This window comes from Notamacropus eugenii, chromosome X (genome assembly GCF_028372415.1).
Source record: "Notamacropus eugenii isolate mMacEug1 chromosome X, mMacEug1.pri_v2, whole genome shotgun sequence".
Taxonomy (NCBI): Eukaryota; Metazoa; Chordata; class Mammalia; order Diprotodontia; family Macropodidae; genus Notamacropus; species Notamacropus eugenii.
This window is the reverse complement of record NC_092879.1, coordinates 85,202,558-85,223,442: the sequence shown is the minus strand read 5'-3', so window position 1 is coordinate 85,223,442 and position 20,885 is coordinate 85,202,558. Positions and strand designations below refer to the sequence as shown.

Here is a 20,885-nt window from a genome sequence, read left to right as displayed (position 1 = left end):
CCTCCTGTGTAACTCCCATTTCCAGGTCCTCCCATAAATTTTCCACAGAGTCTACTCAACATACTTGGAGGACTTCTTCTTGATACTATGGATACCAGTTTTTTTCCCCAGGTTCTTGGTATATGACTAATCAACCTTTTCTAGTCTTAAATCTAATTATCTTTAACCTTTAACCTTAATCTTTAAATTCTTGGTTGGCACCATGCTATGGTTTAAATATAAAAAACATAAACTCCTGGAAATATGGGACCATTTTGTTTCAGCATCTTGTGTGCCTGGTCTTCAGCTTAGGGATTGGCACATAATAGGTAGTTACTAAATTCTCATTGAATGAATGTTGAATGAATGTGTCCTTTGTTGTTGTTGTCCAGTTGTTCAGTTGTTTCTAACTTTTCATGACCCTGTGAACCAAAGGGCCTGCTATCTTCCACCATATCCTAAAGTCTGTCCAAGCTCATATTTGTTGCTTCCATGATGTCATCTATCCATCTTATCCTCTGCCATCCCCTTCTCTTTTTGCCTTCAGTCTTTCCTAACATCAGGGTCTTTTTCCAGTGAGTCCTGTCTTCTCATCATATAGTCAAAATATTTAAGCTTTAGCTTTAGTAGTTGTCCTTCCAATGAATTGTTATTGTTGTTCAGGCATTTCCATTATATTTGACTATTTGTGACTCCATTTGGGGTTTTCTTGGCAGACATACCAGAGTGACTTGCTATTTCCTTCTCCTGCTCATTTTAGAGATTAGGAAACTGAGGCAAACAGAGTTAAGTGACTTTTCCATGGTCATACTACTAGTAAATATGTGAGACCAGATTTGAAGATGAGTCTTCCTGACTCAAGGCCCTACATTCTATCCTCTGCTCCACCTTGCTGCCCTTCTAATGACTAGTCTGAATGAATTTCTGAATTAATTTCTTTCAATAGTGACTGATTTGATACCTTGCTGTACTTCATATTATCCAGACCTTCGTTGTCAAGGAGATGTCTCTACTTTTTGTGCGCTGTCCAGATTTGCCACAGGTTTTCTTCTAAGGAGCAAGCATCTGTTGATTTCATGGCTGCGGTCACTGTCTGCAGTGATTTTTGAGATCCAGAATATAAAATCTGGTACTTCTTCCATTTCTTCTCATTCTGTTTGCCAGGAAGTAATGAGACCAATTGTCATGATCTTAGTTTTTATGATGTTAGACTTCAAGTTAGCTTTTACACTTTTCTCTTTCACCTTCATCAAGAGGTTTCTTAATTCTTCACTTTGTAACATCAGAGTGGTATTTTCTGCATATCTCAAACTGTTGATATTTCTCCCAGCAACCTGAATTCTAGATTTTGATTCATCATGCCTGGCATTTTGCATTATGTACTCTGCATATAAATTAAATAAAGTGCCAATATACAGCCTTGTCATACTCCTTTTCCAATCCTAACCCAATCAGTTATTCCATGTTTGGTTCTAATTGTTGCTTCTTGACTTACATACAGGCTCCTCAGGAGATAAATAAGATGATCTGGTACTCCACAGTCTTTGGAAACTTAACACATTTTGTTGTGATTCACACAGTCAATGGCTTTAGTCAATGAAACAGAAGTAGATTTTTTTCAGATCCTCCCTTGCTTTTTCCATAATCCAGTGAATGTTGGCAATATGGTTTCTAGTTCTCTACCTCTCTGAAAACCATTCTGCACTTGTGGTTATTCTCTGTTCATATATTGCTGAAGCCTAGCTTACAGAATCTTAAGTATAATCTTGCTGGCATGTGAAATGAGCACAATTCTTTGGTTATTTGGACATTCTTTGGCATTGCTTCTCTTTAGGATTGGGATATAAACAGATCTTTTCCAATCCAGAGGCCACTGTTGTGTTTTCCAAATTTGCTGGCATATTTAGTGCAGCACTTTAACAGCATTATCTTTTAGGGTTTTAAATAGCTCAGCTGGCATTCTATGACCTCCAGTAGACTTATTGTTAGCAGTTCTTGCTGAGGCCCACTTGACTTCATTCTCCAGAATGTCTGCTTCTAGATCAGTAATCACACTCTCCTGTTTATCAGGTATGTTCAGATCTTTTATAGTTCTTTCGTGTATTCTTGCCACCTCTTCCTAATCTCTTCTCTTTCTCTTGTCCCTACCATGTTTGTCTTGGATCACGCTAATTTTTGCATTCCCCTGATATCTCAAATTTTGTTGAAGGGATCTCTCAAGTCTTACTTGTTTCATTGTTTTCTTCTGTTTCTTTGCATTGTTCACTTAGGAAAACCTTCTTCTCTCTTTGCTATTCTTTAAATTTCTGCGTTCATTTGGGTGCTTCTTTCTCCTTTCCCTTTTGCTTTCTTTCTCTCTTAGGCTATTTGTAAAGCCTCATCAACCATTTTGCTTTCTTTGCTCTTCTCTTTTTCGGAAATTTTCTTTTGTTACTGCTCTCTCAGAAGTCACCAGTCATCTCCTTATCATGAAATTCAGTGGCTATCTTCATCATATTTCTCATTCATTGCCTTATTTTCCTTGACTTTTCTGCAGCTTTTGACATAGTCAACCACTCTCCTTCCTACTACATACTCTCTTTTGTGGCTCCTGAGACTCCACAATATCTTGGTTTTCTTTTTGTCTTCCTTTTCCCTTACTTCTAGTCAGTAAATTATGAAGTGTCTTTGTTTCCACCTCCATATCTCTTGCATCTATTTCTTTCTCTCTATTCTCATGGCTACTGCTCTCGTGTAAGTCCTTATTATGCCACCTTAATGACTGAAGGTAATTAAAAGGTAATTAAAGTACATCTTTATTCCCCTACGATCTTCCACTTCAATAAATCTTTCTCAATGTTGCAAGTATAATCTTTCATACATATACATTAGCCTTTTCAGAAATCTAAGGTGGCTTTCTGTTTTGTGTTGAGCAAAGTTTGAATTTGGTCTTTCTGCCAAAATGCCTAAATAGGGATGGGTTGCCCAGCTCCCACACACGTACTCTATCAAAATCCAGAATTTTTCACTAGATTGAATAATATTCAAGATATCTGATGATAAACTATATTGAAATCAATAAATATTAAACACCTACTATGTATTGTGAGGTGGGGTTACAAAGAAAGGCAAAAGGTATTCTTTGCTTTTAAGGAGCTTGCAGTCTAATGAGAGGGGACACCATGTCAACAACTATGTACCGACAAGCTATATACAGGATAAATTGGAAATAGTCACCAGAATGAGGGCACTGGAATGATAAGGAATAGGGAAAGACTTCCTGTTGAAGGTAAGACTTTAGCTAGGACTCAAAGAAAATCAGGCAAGGCAGGAGGCAGAGATGAGGAGAAAGAGCATTCAAGGTATGGGGGATAGCCAGAGAAAATTGCAAGAACATGGAATGTCTTGTTTGAGGAACAACAGACAGGACACTGTTACCGGATCACATACTATGTATGACAGGGATGGGGGAGGTGGGATGTAAGGCTTAAGAAGACTGGAAAGTCTGTGGGGTGACTGATTTGATGGTGGTATCCTCAACAGCATTAGGGAAATTAAGAAGAGGGGAGGGTTTGTGGGGGAAAGATAATTTAACTTCTACACCAGAAGTATACAAAAAAGTCAGACAAAAGCTATCATATAATAGGAAATGAATCCATTCCCAGTTTGGCAGCTGTCTTGTCAGGAAGCCCCTAGTTCTAACATTCTTTTTATATTTTATTATTTAATTTGTTTTCGGTGTTCTACAATCACTTCCATATATCTTAGATTTTTCTCCTCTCTCCCCATCCTTCCCCCTACCTCTCCACCCCCTCCCTGAGGTGGCATATAATTTCATACAGGCTTTACACATATATTCCTATCAAATACATTTGCACCCTAGTCATGTTGCACAAAAGAACTAAAATGAATGGGAAAAATTATAAAACAAACCAAAACATAATACAAAAGGAAATGGTCTTCTTCATTCTGCAATCAAATTCCATAGTTCTTTCTCTGGATGTGGAAGGCATTTTGCCTTAAGAGACCATTGGGAATTTTTTAAGTCCTTGCATTGCAATGAAATACTAAGTCTACCAGAAAATTTCCTCGCACACTGTGGTTGTTGCTGTGTACAAAGTTCTCCTTTTTCTGATCCTTTCACTCAGTGTCGGTTCATATAAGTCTTTCCAGACTTCTCTGAAGTCTTCCTGTTCATCATTTCTTAAAGCACAATAGTATTCCATTACATTCATATACCACAATTTATTGAGCCATTCCCCAATTGATGGGCATCCTCTTAATTTCCAGATTTTGGCCACCACAAAGAGAGCTGCTATAAATAATTTTGTACAAGTGAGACTCTTTCTCATTTTTATGGTCTCTTGGGGATACAGTCCTAGAAGCATTATTGCTGGGTCAAAGAGTGTGCACATTTTTGTAGCCCTTTGGGCATAGTTCCAAATGGCTCTCCAGAATGGTTGGATCAGCTCACCAACAATAAATAAGTGTTCCAACCCTCCCAAATCTTCTCCAACATTTATTATCAACCTGTTTTGTCATGTTAGCCAATCTGATAGATGTGATGTGGTATCTCAAAGTTGTTTCGATTTGCATCTCTCTAATCGATAGTGATTTTAGAGCATTTTTTCATATGACTATAGATAGCTTAATTTCTTCCTCTGAAAACTGCCTCTTCATATCGTTTGACCATTTATCAATTGGGGAATGACTTCTTTTTCTTGTACATTTGACTCAGATCTCTATATATTTTAGAAATGAGGTCTTTATCACAGACACTAGTTGCAAAAATTCTTTCCCAATTTTCTGCTTCCCTCCCAATCTTGGTTGCATTGGGTTTGGTTGTGCAAAATCTTTTCAATTTAATGTAATCAAAATTATCCATTTTGCACTTCATAATGTTTTCTATCTCTTCTTTAGTCAAAAAGCCTTCCCTTCTCCATAAATCTGATAAATACACTATTCCTTGCTCCACTAATTTGTTCATAATATCAGTCTTTATACCTAGATCATATACCAATTTGGACTTTATTCTTGTGTACAGTGTCAGGCATTGGTCTATACCAAGTTTCCACCACATTGTTTTCCAGTTTTCCCAGCAATTTTTGTTTAACAGTGAGTTCTTACCCCAGAAGCTGGGATGCTTGGGTTTATCAAACAGTAGATTGCTATATTCATTGCCTGCTGTGTCTTGAGCATCTAACATACTCCACTTGTCTACCCTTCTGTTTCTTAGCCAGTACCAAGTGATTTTGATAATTGCTGCTTTATAATACAATTTGAGATCTGGTAGAGCTAGGCCACCTTTCCTAACATTTCTTTTCATTAGTTCCCTTGATATTCTGGACATTTTGTTCTTCCAGATGAATTTTGATATTATTTTTTCTAGCTCTACAAAATAATTATCTGATAGTTTGGTTGGTATAGCACTGAATAAGTAGATTAATTTTGTTAGAATTGTCATTTTTATTATATTGGCTCAGCCTACTCATGAGCAACTGATATTTTTCCACTTACTTAGATCTGACCTTATTAGTATGAAAAGTGTTTTGTAATTGTGTTCATATAGTCCCTGGGTTTGTTTTGGCAGGTAGGCTCACAAATATTTTAAAGTGTCTACCCTAGCTTTAAATGAGATTTCTCTTTCTATCTCTTGCTGTTGGCCTTTGTTAGTAATATATAGAAAGGCAGAAGATTTGCGTGGGTTCATTTGGTAACTTGCAACTTTGCCAAAGTTGTTTATTATTTCAGGAAGTTTTTTACTTGATTCTCTGGGATTCTCTAAGTATATCATCATGCCGTCTGCAAAGAGTGATAACTTAGATTCTTCTTTGCCTATTCTAATTCCTTCAATTTCTTTTTTTCTCTTATGCTACAGCTAACATTTCTAGTAACATATTGAATAATAGTGGTGATACTGGACATCCTTGTTTCACCCCTAATCTTATTAGAAATGCATCTAGCTTATTCCCATTGCATATAATGCTTGCTGAATGTTTTAGGTAGATACTGCTTATTATTTTATGGAAAGTTCCATTTATTCCTATACTCTCTCCAGTGTCTTCAGTAGGAATGGGTGTTGTATTTCTTCAAAAGCTTTTTCTCCAACTGTTGAGGTAATCATATGGTTTCTGTTAGTTTTGTTGTTGATATGATCAGAAATGCTAATAGTTTCCTAATATTGAAGCAGCCTTGCATTCCTGGTATGAATCCTACCTGTTCATAATGTATTTTTCTTGTGATAAGGTGCTGCATTCTTTTTGCTAAAATCTTATTTAAAATTTTTGCATCTATATTCATTAGAGAAATTGGTCTATAATTTTTTTTCTCTGTTTTAGCTTTTCCTGGTTTAGGTATCAAAACTATATTTGTATCATAAGAAGAATTTGAGAGGACTCCTTCTTCCCCAGTTGCCCCAAATAGTGTATATAGCATTGGAATTAGCTATTCTTTAAATGTTTGACAGAATTCATTTGTAAATCCATCTGACCCTGGAGATTTTTTTCCCTAGGGAATTCAATTTCTTTTTCTGAGATAGGGTTATTTAAGTATTCAACTTCCTCTTCTGTTAATCTGGGCAACTTATATTTTTTAATGTAATCATCCATCTCATTTAGATTGTTGAATTTATGGGCATACAGTTGGGTAAAGTAATTTCTAATTATTGTTTTAATTTCCTCCTCATTGGAGGTGATTTTTGATACTGGTAATTTGGTTTTCTTCTTTCTTTTTGTTAATCAGTTTGACCAAAGGTTTATCAATTTTATTGTTTTTTTAATAAAACCACCTTATTTCCATTTATTAGTTCAATAGTTTTCTTAATTTCGGCTTTCTTAATCTCTCCTTTGGTCTTCAGTGTTTCTGATTTGGTATTTACTTGGGAATTTTGAATTTGTTCTTTTTCTAGCTTTTTCAGCTGTATGCCCAATTCATTGATCTCCTCTTTCTCTATTTTATTCATGTAGGCATTCAAAGATATAAAACTTCCCCTAAGAGCTGTTTTTGCAGTATCCCATAAGATTTGGTAGGTTGTCTCATTATTGTCATTCTCTTTAATGAAGTTGTTGATTGTTTCTGTGATTTGTTTTTTAACCCACTCATTCTTTAGGATTAGATTATTTAGTTTCCAATTAATTTTTCATCTATCTTTCCATGCTCTTTTATTACATATAATTTTTATTGCATTAAGATCTGAGAAGATTGCATTCGCTATCTCTGCCTTTCTGCACTGGATTGTGAGGTTTTTATGCCCTAGTATGTGGTCAATTTTTGTATATGTGCCATATACCACTGAGAAAAAGGTACATTCCTTTCTATCCCCATTCAATTTTCTCCAGAGATCTATCATATCTACCTTATCCAGAGTTTCTAACATTCTAATAAGGTGATAAGAAACAAGTGTCTCTTCAGAATCTTAATGTCTGTAAAGGGTATTGAGAGAGATAAGAAAATAAATTGAGGTCCTGGTGTGTGCATCTGTATGTATGTGTGTTGGAAGGGAAGGAATTGATTCTGTTCTCAAGATTTTAAGAGGGGAAATATAAGGGAAGGTAAACTGAGGAATATGTCAGTGTAAAAAGTTGGAAGGAAAGGATGAGGTCTGCTTCTCAGGATTGGGGTTCTTGAGAGGAAGAACATACAAAGATGGAGGAAGGAGGGTGTTGTTGGTTGTGTTTGTCCTTCATTCTCGAAGAGGTCCATGACATCAAGATGATGACATGACTTGTAGTTGACTTTGATTTGAGTGAGGCAGGGTTGTGCAAGATCATCAACCTCTCTTTCTTCTCCTGAGCCATCTGGGTCCAGTGGCCTGATATTTATCAGAATGGCTGGAGATGGCCCAGGATGCAATGTGAGAGCCTGGCCCTTTCAGGCTAAGGTCTTATAGCATTCTCACTTTGAGTGAGATACAGGTTGTTTTGCAAGATGCAGGCTGTTTTACATGTCTTCTAATTAGTTTCCATATTTGATATGTGGGTCCTTTGGCTGAGAGCCTAAGGTTGCCTTCATACCTTTTCTATGAGGAAAATTAACTTCCTTTCAGGTTTCTACTCCTTACTTTTAGATTAGTCCTTTTCATGTGGTTAATTATAAGGGAGGTCTAACTGAAAAATTATCATTTGGATGAAGTATAGAGATGGTTGTGACATAGTAGAAGGAACACTGAATTTGAAATCAGAAAATGGGAGCTGAAATCCTGCCTCAGACAGTGCAACTGTGGGCAAGTTCCCTGAAGTCAGAATTTCATTTCTTTCCTCTGCCTTGTGCACAGGCTTTCTCTTGTGATTGATGTATATGTCATCCCCTCCTTCACCTCTTCAAGTCCTTGGCTTCATCTAAGACTTACCTCTGATGCCACCTTCTATCTAAAGATTTTTCTGATTCTCATAGATGTTATTTGCTCTTCTTTCACATGTCATATAGCTCTCTCCCTCACTGTCTTTTTATATATTTGATTTTCTCAGCAAATGGCAGGACCTTGAGGTCAGGGAGTAATTTTTTCCATTTTTTAAAATTCTCTTTTACCCTCCCACCATTATTTTGCTTAATAAATCCTTTTTGAGTCGGATTGGATGCCATTTCCCTGAGACTCAGTTTTCTCATCTGGAAGATGAGCATAATAATACTTGTTGTAGCTTCCTTACCAGGGAAATTGTGAATTAACAAAGTATAAAAAATGTAAAACATTTTGCAAACCATCAAATTCTTTATAAGTGTGTCCTCTCTCATTATCATTATCATTACTATGTAGTCCCGTGAAGAAGGAGAATTAGGGTCTGCATGACCTCTGGAAGCTTCTTTCATCTCTTGGATTTTATGACTTTTTTGAATGAAATGTTAATTTCTTGGATGAGAAAGCTTGAATATTGTATTAGATTCTTATTATTTCTCTCCCAAACTAGAATCTCAGCATCCTGCTTGTATTGATGGGAGGAATAATGAAGTCTCTTTTTTTCTCGAAGTTTTTATTGTTAAAGTACAGGAAATAAAACAATAAACAGAGGTGAAATGCTATTATGTGATATATTGAACTGAGCTTTTGGGAAGCAGGAACATTAAGCTCAACCTGCAGTGGTTCAAGCATAATCTGTTTAACATAAACACTCATTATATTAAGATAACAAACTGTACCCTCTGGGCTCTTCTAGGTGTGTATCATTGACTTTGTCTTCTAATTCATCACATTTATGGGGTTTAAATCTCTGTCTGTGTGCTCCTAGCATTATTCTTTGCAAGTCAGTGCCCAGAGTAAGCTTATCAGGTTCTTTTTCTGAGTATTGAAATGTGCTGCTATTTGTGACTAAGATATATAGGCTATCACTAGGGTCCTAGGTCTATTTTCAGAATCACTGCGAACTCTGCACTGTGCCTAGAAGTGAATGAGAAGGACAATGGGTTGTACTGAGGTCAGCAAGATCCAGGAAAGAAGCAGTAAGCATTTGGAAAGTTCTGCTTAGAAAAGAAGCCTCTGTATTGCCAGAAAGACACTACAGTGGAGATCCATTGTCCCCTCATCCTAATTATTGCCTTCTTCCATGACTCTTTTCAGGTCTCCTAAGGAGGCAGTATGATGGAATAGAAAGTGTGACATTGACTATGTGATTCTGATCAAATCACTACCTTTCTCTGGGGTTCAGTTATCCATTTGTAAAACATCCATCTAGAAAGCATCTATAAAATGAAAGGATTGGACAGCAGGACCCCAAGGCCTCTTATACTTTTAAATCTGTGAATATAGGACGTGGCAGTGTACTCCAAGGTCATGATTTTCACCTCATTTGCTGCACATTTAGTAAGTGCAAGGAGCTATGCCATGTGTTAGGGATACAAAGACAAGAATCCAATCAATCTCTGCCCTCAAGGAAGTTGTATTCTATTTCAAATCTCCCTATAGTTTCCCACCAGTTCTTCCTTGTTGTCTTTTTGTCATTGCACCATAAGATATCACATTTTCCTTTTTTTAAAAATCAATCAATAAGAACTTTATTTTATTTTTAATGTTTATTTATTTTTGGTTTTAAACATTCATTTCCACAAAATTTTGAATTCCAAATTTTCTCTCCATCTCTCCACTCCCCCCACCCCAAAATAACATGGATTCTGATTACCTCTTCTCCTAGTATACCCTCCCTTTTCTTATCACCGTGTTCTCCCTTTTCTTGTGGGGCAAGATAGATTTCTATAACTCGTAACCTGTGTTTCTTATTTCCCAGATACATGCAAAAACAATTCTCAACATTCATTCCGTAAACTTTGAGTTCCATCTTTTCTCCCTTCCTCCCTCCACACCCATTCCTCCTGAGAAGGCAAGCAATTCAATATAGGCTATATATGTGTAGTTTTGCAAAAGACTTCCATAATAGTCATGCTGTGTAAGACTAACTATATTTCCCTCCATCCTATTCTACCCACATTTATTCTGTTCTCTCTTTTGACCTTGTCCCTCCTCAAAAGTGTTTATTTCTAATTACTCCCTCATCCCATTTGTCCTCCTTTCTATCATCCCCCCACCCTACTTATCCCCTTCTCCCCTACTTTCTTGTAGTGTAAAACAGATTTTCATACTAAAGTGAGTGTGCATGTTATTCCCTCCTTAAGCCAAATATGATGAGAGTAAGCTTCTCTTTTTCCCTCTCACCTTCCCCCTTTCTCCCTCTATTGAAAAAGCTTCTTTTTACCTCTTTTATGAGAGATAATTTGCCCCATTCCATTTCTCCCTTTCTCCTCCCAATATATTCCTCTCACACCCCTATCATTCCTTCCTATTCAACTCACCTTGTGCTCTCTCTCTCTCTCTCTCTCTCTCTCTCTCTCTCTCTCTCTCTCTCTCTCTCTCTCTCTCTATATATATATATATATATATATATATATATATATATATATATATATATATATGTATGTATGTATGTATGTATATGTGTGTGTGTGTGTGTATAATCCCTCCAACTACCCAAATACTGAAAAAAGTTTCAAGAGTTACAAATATTATCTTTCCATACAGGAACGTAAACAGTTCAACTTTAGTAAGTCCCTTATGATTTCTCTTTCCTGTTTACCTTTTCATGCTTCTCTTGATTCTTGTATTTGAAAGTCAAATTTTCTATTCAGCTCTCTTCCTCAAAAATACTTGAAAGTCCTGTATTTCACTGAATGATCATTTCCCCCCTGATATATTATACTCAGTTTTGCTGGGTAGGTGATTCTTGGTTTTAATCCTAGTTCCTTTGACTTCTGCTCCTGTTCTGTCCCTGTTCTGTGGCCAAGGCCAGGCTTTGCTCTGCTCCAATTGGTGTGATAGATCTTTCCTGTTGGCCTTCCAGGCTGCCTTGGGCTAGAAATCTCTTTCACTCTGTCGTTTTGTGGCTTCTGCTGCTCTAGAATTTGTTTAGAGTCATTTTTATAGATATTTTATGGGCTATGGGAGGGGAGCTTCTACAGGTCCATCCTTCTACTCTGCCATCTTGACTCCACCTCCCCCCCCAAGATATCCCATTTTCTTTATGCATAGTTTGGTAGATGAAAACTTGATGTTTCAGATACCACTGATGCCTCATCCTTGAAATACAAATTAAATGTAATCGTTGTTTCTCTGGGATGGAAATTATGGGGAAGAAAAAGAAACCCTACCCATCCTTGCTCTAGTTGTCACACTAAAATGTATGAACTACTACTTCTCTTACCTAGCAGACTGATTTGTTGAACCATGGGTGGTACCATTACCATCCTTGTAAGGGGTCCTTCAATTTGTGCCATTTATAATTTATACGTCAACTATTTTGAACTAACTGTGCAAAAGTATTGGGTGCCTATGGCCAGCTTATTTTGATACTGACATCATCCCTGTCATTTTCATTACTGTTGTCGGGTTGAGTCAGTAATCACAGGTAGTAAGATAATAGCTTATTTTCCTACTTTGGTGGCTTGCTGTTTCCAGTAAAATTTCATGCCTATGGTAAGAACAAATCTGAAGAGCCAAAGATCTTGCTTTTGTACCTATGTTTAGGTTCGAGGGACAAAATGGAAGGAAAGTAGAGAAAAGGTAATGTCACAAAGACAAATAGTCTTTGTGCAGATGGGACTTAAGTGAGGAAAATTCAGTTCTTATTGGAAACCTTAGCTGCATATGATAGAACTTAGTCCACATAAAAATGCCCATATTTTAATGGCACCTCCCCCACATAGATCATACATTATAAATGTCAGTAATTGGACTTCCCAAAAGAGGACTCAGCTGAATACTTGAATCCTTCTTTAAAATGGGATTTTTAAGAGACTGCTATATATTATATATATATTATATATAATATATTACATATATATAATATATATATATATATATTCCTCTGTGAGGAATAGAAAATGGATCATGTTTTTTTAACTAGCATAGGCAGAAAGTAAAATTAGTAAAAATATATTTAAGAGAAAATATGATCTCTCAGAAAGAAACCTAGTTCAGAAAGGTCTCCATGCTGAGTCGTTTCACCAGGCTTTGAGGGAAGACAGACTATAGATGAGCTATATCCAGAAAACAGAGAAAAAAAGTTTTATCCAAATCAGGTTATAAGAAAGTAGGTAGGGCTCCAACACTGCCAGCAAGGATTCTGGTCCATTTAGCAGCAATCGTGACATTTAACTTGACTGTGAAAGCATACACCTTAGTCTAGGCCCTCTGACCTCAAATCTCTGGTTACTTCAAAATCTTCCTAACTGGTTTCTCTTTTCACTTTCTCTACTCTCTGAGCCATTGTGTACACTAGAATAATTTTCCTCAGAAAACAAATTTCAGCATTTCACTCCTTAATTTAAAAAAATCCACTGTGGCTCCCCTTTCCCTAGTGTAGAAAATCAAGAATCTTTAGCGATGTATTCAAAGTTCTGCTGTAATCTTGTCCCACTCAGCCTCTGCAACCTCATCTCCTAGTATTCCCCAAGATGATCTGTAAATCGGCAGTAATACCTCAACAAGGCTATTGTGAGGATCAAATAAGATAATGTATGTAAATCAAATTGCAAACATTAGAGTACCATGTAGATATCATTTGTTATGATTATTATGGAATGTCACAGTCACTGACAAAACACTAAAAGGGCAATGGCAAGCTGTGTGATGATTAGTGCTGTAAGTAGCAATATATTACAGATGAAGGAGAATCAGTGCAAAAGATATCTGGGAGATGTATGAAAAGGAAATAAGCCAGTTACATAGCTTCAGTTAGGAATAAATAGTGGGTAAATTGCATGCTTCGTTAGTATCTGTGAAGTGGCAAGAGATCTAGAGAATATGGTGTAGGTCCCCATGAAGGGATCATACAAGTACATAGAGAAGATTCATAGGATGAAAAGGCAATGGGTTATAGCCTACATTTTAAAGGGAGGACCCACATTGATAAGATCTCATATCATATTGAAATAAGTTTTATATGCTGCCTTCAGCTTTTCTGTCTTGTTTTGCTGGAGGTCTCCAAAACAAAGACCAGTTGATCCCTTCTTGGGGATGTTGTAGATGGCTTTTTTTCAGCTATGGCTAGGGCTTAATGGAAGTCCTTAAGGGCCCTTTCAGCTCTGTGATTGTGAGTATCCTTCTGAGCTTTTGGAAAACAGTATCCAGAGAAGTGCTGTATCCAGTGTATTCAGTTGGTGCAGAATATATAGTTGCTGTAAAATATAAAAATGCCCTACTAAATGTATTTAACATGAAATGATGATGAAGGGCTGAGTGGAACAGCTATAAGCATGTAAAATTTGAGTTGTAATAAACTAAAAAGAAGTCTGTTAGATATTATCAATTGGCAGCATAAATTGTTAGTAAATGATAAAGATAATTATGGTTAAATGGATTATTATTGTCAGTATTTAAAATGATTCATTTCACGTTTTTACATGTCTACAGTGTGCCAGGTGTGGGGAATACAAGGATAAAATAAAGACTTACAATTTATTGGCATGATAAGACCTGTACATGAGAAACAGGAAGTGCAATATAGAATGTACATATTTGGAACTCCAGTCAAGTGTCAAGAACTTTGAGGAATTTCCAGATAAGAGTGTCAGGGAAAGTTGCTTAAAAATATGGATTTGGGTCTTGAAGGATGAGGTTTTAAGTAGGTAGAGATTGTAAGGGAAGGCTGCACCTGGCACAGTAATAGTCTGGGCAGGTGCATGGAGACAGGAGATTGGATGAGAATGGACAGTACTCCAGTTTGGCTGGATCATAAAGAACCTGACATAATTTCATGCCATTACTTCCATTTTTATGTATTTTATTTTTAATTAATTTATTCGTTTTCAGTTTTCTACAATCACTTCCATAAATCTTAGATTTTCTCCCCCTCTGACCTCCCTCCCTCTCAGAGACAGCGTGCAATGTAATATGGGTTATACACATGCAATCTTACTAAATACATTCTCACATTAGTCATGTTGCATGGAAGAATTAAAATGGGAGAAATCATGAGAAAAACCAAAACAAAACAAAACACAAGAGAAAATAGTCTGCTTCATTCTTTGATCCAATTCCATAGTTCTTTCCCTGGATGTGGAAGGCATTTTGCCTCAAGAGTGCATTGGGAAAGTTTTTAGATCCTTGTGTTGCTGTGAAGGGATAAGTCTACCAGAAAAATTCATTTCACACTATGGTGTGAACACTATGTTACTGTGTACAAAGTTCTCCTGGTTCTCCTCCTTTCACTCAGCATCAGTTCATATAAGTCTTGCCAGGCCTCTCTGAAGTCTTCCTGTTCATCATTTCTTATAGCACAATAGTATTCCATTACATTCATATACCACAACTTGTTCAGCCATTCCCCAGTTGATGGGCTTCCCCTTGACTTGCAGTTCTTAGCCACTACAAAGAGAGCTGTTATAAATATTTTTGTACATGTGGGACCTTTTCCCATTTTTATGATCTCTTGGGGATACAGTCCTAGAAGTGATATTGCTGGATCAAAGGGTATGCACATTTTTGTAACCCTTTGGGCATAGTTCCAAATTGCTCTCCAGAATGGTTGGATCAGCTCACAGCTCCACCAACAAGGAATTAGTGTTCCACCTCTCCCACATCTTCTCCAACATTTATCATCTTCCTGTTTTGTCATGTTAGCCAATCTGATAGATGTGATATGGTACCTCAGAGCTGTTTTGATTTGTGTCTCTGAATCTTTGAATTGCCGAATATGGCAATTCTTGGTAAGAAGTGGAGGAAGATTTTGAGCCCTGGTGCTTAATGGGCTTTCTTTTGCTTGTTATTTGAATCACCAGCACTTAGCACAGTTTGTGGTGCATACTAAGACCTTTTGTCATGTTGAATATGTGATGCCCATAGAATATCTAGTTGGAAGCATTCCACAAAAAGTAGAAAATGTAAGAAGTGTTAAAATTGTGTCTTTGTAACCTTTGAAAATATCTTTTCTGAGTTTATGGATTATTTAAATTATATAATGAGAATATTTTTCTTTGGAGATGAGATCCTTAAAATTTTTAGTTTTGGTACACTCTAAGACTTGCTCAGTTCTGTACTTTATCCTGTGATAATTGCCCTGTGATAATGTGATCATAAAATGACTTCCTTTGGAAGAGTATGCTACCTGGAATGTATGGTTAGAAGCCTCACCAGAAATTGCACCTCTTAGAATTTGGTAGGAGAAACTTCTTTTTGGAAAAGGCTGTCTTTTGCTCTGCTAAGTAAAATATTGGCCTTTATTTTCTAATTAGGAAATAGTAAATACATATTGTTATTTTTATACTTTTTACTAAATGATATGATTGTAAAAATGTGGTTTGCTATAGAGAATTGTCTGAAAGCTTCCCTTCTCATATTTTGATCAAGATAACCTTGACTTGTGCACAGACATATGAATGCATACTTCTAAGTTCTCAGGTGCCTTTGGAAGAGGGTTAATGAAAACATCTGAATTTTTTTCCTCATTCTTTTAGCGTCTTTTCCTTTTTAAGATTTTTTTTTAAATCAAAGCTTTAACATTTCCAAAATGGAATTCTCTTTAGCAGATTTTTTCTATATACTTAATCAAATTCAGCAGTTCCTTTAAATCTTATCTTCTCAAGTGCCATTTTCATTTACTGATACAGCACATTTAAATATGGAATCTACATGTATTTCTGTTTTCACTGATGGTAATAATTGATATTAATAAAAAATTTGGCTAATTTCTTCTGTTTTTCCTTATCCCCCCCAGTTACATCTGTAGATATTCTGAAGATTTTGTAGCTTAGTTGCATCTAATACCTAGCTTTTTGTATGTTTATATTCCACTCCATTATTTTCATTTGTGTGTGTGTGTGTGTGTGTGTGTGTGTGTGTGAGGGGATAGTGTTTGTAAAGTCTCACCATCATCCTTTATCATATTTTACAATTGAATTTGCAATGTAAACCATTGTTGCCACTGGTTGCCATGATTTTCCACTTGGCATGGGTCATAGGTTCATAGATTTGGATGTGGAAGGGACGTTAGTGGAGATCAAGGTTTTGCTGCCTGATGTGGTTTCTGTCCTCTTTTGTCTCCTTTATCAAAGTTTATGTTTTACACCAGTTAAATTTATTAGTAAAATGGTAATAATCTGGGTCACTGCCTTTGCATTTATCCGTTTCTTATTTTTTAGCATTGATACCTTATTTAAGTAGTGTGTATAAGAATGAAGTAATGGCATGTGCTGTTGCTTCATTTAACCAGTTCCATATATTTCAACAAACATTAAGCATCTTCCGTGTTCAAGGTGTTGTGATAGACATTGGAATCACAAAGACAAAAACAGAATAGTCTCTGGTGTTCATTTTGATTTTTGCTCTAGAGAGGTAGTATGGCTTAGTGATCTGGTATTGAAATCAGGAAGACCTAGGTTCCAGTCCTGCCTCTGACCCATACTGGCTGTGTGATCTCAGGTAAGTTACTTAGCTTCCCAGTGACCTAAGAGACTGAGATTATATTACAGAGAAAGTTCTGGCCTGCATTGTTAAAAGTATTTCCTTTACCTGGTAGTTCCTGATAGGAATGAAATCAAAGATCCATTTCCATTTTCTGAGCAGCTAACTTTCATACCAACTTCTGATAGTCATCTTTTGTCATTTAAGATATAGTAAATCTATTTCTTATATGTAATATTCATTAGGGTTCACCATGCCCAATATCTTCTGAGTCTCTTCTTGAAAAAAAATTAATTATGATAATACAGGTAGGAGGCTTCAGACTGGTGTACAAGCTTGTGGCCTTTTTTTATTTCTTTATCCTGAACCATAATTTTCAACTTATTTTCTGCCATCTTCCTTTGCCCCCACTTTTTCATTTAAGTTTCCAAGTATTAAGATGCATGTTGACATGGTTTGAAGAATCTCATCAAACTCTTGGTAGAATTTCATTGTTTCTTCAACCTCTGCCCCAGATGTTGGCACACAAACCACATTTATCTTTGTGGTAGTCTTTTTGCTTTTGCTTATCATGAGCAGAGCAATGAAATTATATTTAGTGTAGCTTACAGAATACACAACTGATTTACCCAACCCTCTTAATCAGGGCTTCTTAAACTTTTTCCACTTGGGATCCCTGTGGAACTTCTTAAACTGCTGTGCTGCTCTTTATCATGCCTCCATGTTGTACCTGTGAGCAATCATTCCATCAAGCTGTGTTTTTTAAACATCTTTTGATTACACTTAAAGTGAAATTTTCATTATGGAGGTAGTTCAGTTCTGCCCATTCTTTGGCTGCGTAACAAAGACCTCCCATTTAGAATATCTCATAATGAATGGAGTGCCAGGCCTGGAGTCAGAAAGACCCGAGTTCAAATCTGGCCTCAGGAACTCACTAGCTGTGTGACCCTGGGCTAGTCACTTAATCCTGCTTGCCTCACTTTCCTTATCTATAAAATGTGCTGGAGAAAGATATGGCAAACCACTCCAGTGTCTTTGCTAAGAAACCTCAAAAGGGGTGGTGAAGAGTCAGGCACTGCTTAAGAAAAAGGGCTAAACAACAGTGATAGGTGACTTAAGAAATGTATGATTCTTAGTGGCCTCTGTCCCCTTTTATTCCACTCTATCATTAGTACAAAAGTAGCAAGGTTGTGCCCAGGATTTAAAGACATTTTTCTTCTCCTTTTTTTCATGTGTATTATCGACCAGAGAATTCACCTCCTAGTGAGCTAACCTGGTAAGGAGCTTTTCCATCCTTAGCTATACAAAGTGTCTAACAGCACATGAAGTTGGAGTCCAAGATTGTCCTAGAAACCTTTCTAGTGGAGAAAACCTGCTAAACTATCCTTTGAGAATTCAATGTCCATCACCTCAGGAGCACAACAGTGTGTTAAGGTAAGATTTTCTTGGAAGATTTTAGATGTTTTATTTACTTTTGCTAGGCATTTAATTTGAAAATACTAAGCCCATTTTACATATAAGGGGAAACCAAAACTTGGGGAGCTATTTGACTGTAATGACACAAGTCAGTGACACAGTTGCACTTAAAGCCCATTGTTACTAGGAACGTGTTCTTATGGATCCACTGGTCAAAGAGCATAATTCTTATTGCCTATTAAAAGACTTAAATCTTCAGTGTTTTCCACAAATCTTTAGCAGCTTTATTCAAAATGATCATAAACTCATTGGAATATTTTTCTGAGCATATAGTTTTGTTTTGGATTTTTCTTTGGTATTCTTTAATTCTAGTTTGTCTTTAAGATTTATGCTACCATTAGGAAGCTTTTCCACTGTTATTACTACGTGGCCAGGAGGCTTTTTGATCAAAAGTTGGGAATTTGGAATCTTAGGTCAGTGATGTTTTGGGCTTATCGATAAGCAAAGAATGTCAAACCTCCTTGTAGACATATGAGGTGTCCGCAGCAGAAAGTACAGGGTAGCAAACAGATGCTTTCATTTGTTGTATTAGCCACTTATTTTTAACTGAAAAGTATACACCATTCCTTTGACTATAGAATTTTGGATTAGAACTCTGTTTTGTTTTCTTTCCACAAATAATCTATATCATTTTCAGGAATATGTTTCCAGTGGGACTTGGCAATGTTAGTCTCAGGTCAGCTGTCAGAGTGAGGCATTGTCCCTTTTTCTCCATTATCCTCAGGCTGAGCTGTGCCATGTCATATTAACCAGCCCAGCCTTTGGGAATGAGTGTCTAGAGAAGTGGGCTGATTTTCTTGTCTTTGCGGCCACTTTACAGCCATTTGGGACTAGTCTTCTCTTCACCATCTCTTAGGAAGGAGTATCTGGGGATTGTTTGGAAAATGCCAAATACAAAGAGCGAGAAGTTGATCACTCCTAGCACCTTACCTTTAGATGAAGCAGTGGGTGATCACTGTGAATGTATAACTCTCCTTACCAGCCATCAGGGTTATTTAGTTTAAGATTACAATTCTATCATCTCTGTCTCTGTCAACCCGTTTTCCACATCTCTTGTTTTCCCTAACACCAAAGGGATTTACTTCTATTGCTAGAAGAAAGGCCTCAGGGTCTTTAACACTGGCTTTTTGAGGTGGTACCTCTCTGTTTTTATCTGTCTCTGAATCTCTTTATTTGACCTCCCCACACCCCCTACTCAAGAGTACCTTACCTCTGTAAAAAGGACACTTTCCTTTTCCACTTAATATTGAAGTTTATTCCATTGTCTGATTTTCTGCAGCAGCAAATTGGAGATTGTTGACCAGTGCCCTTAGCTTTGCCCAAGATTTTACAGTGTTGACTCCTTCAGAGAGTTTAAATTATTTTCTAATGATTGAATCTAATTTAAGATATTAATTTAGGATTTAATCTAATTTTGGGATGTGTTTTCAGTACACACAATGAAAGCCTGAACTGAAATATCATGACAAATATACTTTACTGCAAGTCTTTGGCATTTTCTTTGGGAGCTTAGCTTAGTAAAAGGAGAAGTAGGGAACAGATCTGGTCAGATCGCTAGTTTCCATGTGTCTGGTGCTATCATTGTGTCTTGAACCTTGGCATTCACATTTTGGCATTTGAATGAGGTATGTAAATAAATAACTCCAACCCAAAGTAGAATAGGATTAAGTGCATAGGATGGAGAAGCCCAACAGTTTAAGAGATTTGAAGAGAGGGGTTATGTCTCACTAAAAAGTGAAAGTCATAGAGGAAGTGTTGTTAATAATACTGCAACAAGATTTTCATATGCTGTGGGGGCTGGTAGGGACCTTAGAGATAATCTGTCCCAATCCTCATGAAAATATTGTCTTCAAGGTCAAAGAGCTCATTAGTGCCACTGCTGATCCCTAGTGCTCTTTGTGCCACACTGCATCACGCCAGCTCTCCCACTTCTGTGATTTTTGTTACTTCTACATTATATAGATTACATTATTTTTAAATAAATTTATTTATTTTCAGTTTTCAACATTCACATCCACAAAATTTTGAATTTCAGATTTTCTCCTCAACTCCCCCCACCCTCAACCCAAGACAGCATGAATTCTGATTGCCCTTTCCTCCAATATGCCATCCCTTCTATCACTACCACCATCCTTTTCCCCTTCCCTTCCGTTTTCCTGTTGAGAAAGATAGATTTCTATATCCCATTGCCTATATATCTTATTTCCTAGTTGCATGTAAAAACAAACTCTGACATCCGTTTTTTAATGTTTGTTTATTTATTTTTAGTTTGCAACGTTCATTTCCACAAAATTTTGAATTCCAAATTTTTCCCCATCTCTCCCCCCCACCCCATAACGCTTTGCATTCTGATTACCCCTTCCATCAATATGCCCTCTCTTACCTTATCCCCATCTTCTTTCTCTTTTTTTTTTGTAGGGCAAGATAGATTTCTATACCCCATTACCTGCATTTCTTATTTCTCAGTTGTATGCAAAAACAGTTCTCAACATTCGTTCCTAAAACTGTGATTCCTACTTCTCTCCCTTCCTCCCTCCCCACCTATCCCCACAGAGAAGGCAAGCAATTCAAT

At 36.7% G+C, this 20,885-nt stretch overlaps 1 long non-coding RNA gene across 1 annotated transcript in view; it reads left to right on the top strand.

Annotated features, from left to right (window-relative positions):
• Positions 1 to 17,653: 17,653 nt before the first annotated feature.
• LOC140515596 (uncharacterized) overlaps positions 17,654 to 20,885 on the top strand; it is a 104,772-nt gene continuing 101,540 nt past the window's right edge. Inside the window, exon 1 of the long non-coding RNA XR_011971096.1 lies at positions 17,654 to 18,271. This is a non-coding gene — a long non-coding RNA (uncharacterized lncRNA). The remainder of the gene's footprint in view (positions 18,272 to 20,885) is intronic.